Below are 1,508 nucleotides of genomic sequence, written 5' to 3'. Positions count from 1 at the left end.
TTTTTATTTTTGTGCGTGAATAGCTACTACCCGAGAGGTGTTTGAAAAAACAAAGGATTCTGTCTTCTTGCGTGTGCTACATAAGGAACTATTGCATAAATTGTAAGATTTCCATGAAGTGGGTTGGCATAGTCCCACTGTATTTGATTAAAATCGATTTAGTTGTATTGATGGGAGCTGCCTTAATGGTATGAGTCCAGTTACCATGTGTAGACCTAAAGTATTGTTTCCTTAATGGGAAGGAAACCTTAGTTTCTATGCAGGGTTGGTTCCTACCCTCATCACCATAAATAATTGTCACTGGCCCATTAAGTGACTTCTTAGTGAAAACCTAAAGTCAAGTGGAAGAGGGGAGACCAAACCAACGTTCGTGTGCGACAGGGATCGTAAAGCAAGTTTTCTGCGTCAGCCATGGATCTAAGTACCCCATTTGCATCTCTATAATTTATGTGTATGCTCATTGATCTTCATGAATGTTCCGCATGATTGTTTTTATCATAAATAATAGAGAAAGATATAGAATTCAAGGAGAAGAAGAATTTCGTCCAATGCATGAGAGGAGTTTCAGAATTGTTAGAACTCTTTATACAGTTGTTGTTATCACATAAAAAAACAATAAAAAGGACAGCAAAGAAGTACTATTCGTGAACGAGATGGATTTCAGCAGATGATTTAGAGCTCTATCTGGAGATAAAAGAGGATGTCGATGTCGATCTTGTTGAGTTTTTTTAGCATGCAATATAAAAAGCCTTTAGTTGCTGAAACATGAGGTACCTTCTACGTAGCCTGTTGAGAGAGATAGAGCAAGAAACAAAAAAAAAAAATACAACTGAAGAATATAGAGGTTAATGGCAGCAGCTTGATTATCTTATGTGACTTAAGATTACTGTTGGGACTATTGTTGATCTAAAGGACAAGTTGAGCTGTTGTTCATTGTGAAGAAGAAGAGGTTAAGGTGCAGTTCATCAGCTAAAGATCTGAAGGAGAAAAAACAATAGATGCTGGTATTGTCGTGTACAACATATGCAAGATCCAATGAAACACAAGAAGGGGATTGGGTTGTGACCAAATAAAAAAATATTACTAATTAAATAGAAGGTCAAAGGTAATCCTAATAGCATCACATAATGACATAAAGCAGAAATCAACAAGTAACCAAGTGAAGGTAATGTCATGGAGGATATTATTGGTTCCTTGATGTTATGTAGATGCAAGAGGAAAAGAGACAATGTACACAAAGATTTGAATAGTTCGCAGTAACTTGTCCTATGTATACTTCCTTGAATCACAGACTAAGGATTTCACCATTAACGAATCTTTTCCCTAGGCAAGAATCAAATCCTTACGCAAACTCAACCACTCTTTCAGGTTGAGCACCCAGAACACCCTGGCAAAGAATTTCCACCCAGGTTACATAGACTAAGGATTTCCTGCCCAGTACAGTGGTCCAGTTCCTCTCATAGGGAGGTGAAAATGACAACTTAACCTTACTCGAGCAGTGTGTTCGG

The sequence above is a fragment of the Telopea speciosissima genome, chromosome 1, assembly GCF_018873765.1.
Source record: "Telopea speciosissima isolate NSW1024214 ecotype Mountain lineage chromosome 1, Tspe_v1, whole genome shotgun sequence".
NCBI lineage: Eukaryota > Viridiplantae > Streptophyta > Magnoliopsida > Proteales > Proteaceae > Telopea > Telopea speciosissima.
The sequence above is the reverse complement of the archived record's forward strand: the minus strand, read 5'-3'. Positions refer to the sequence as shown.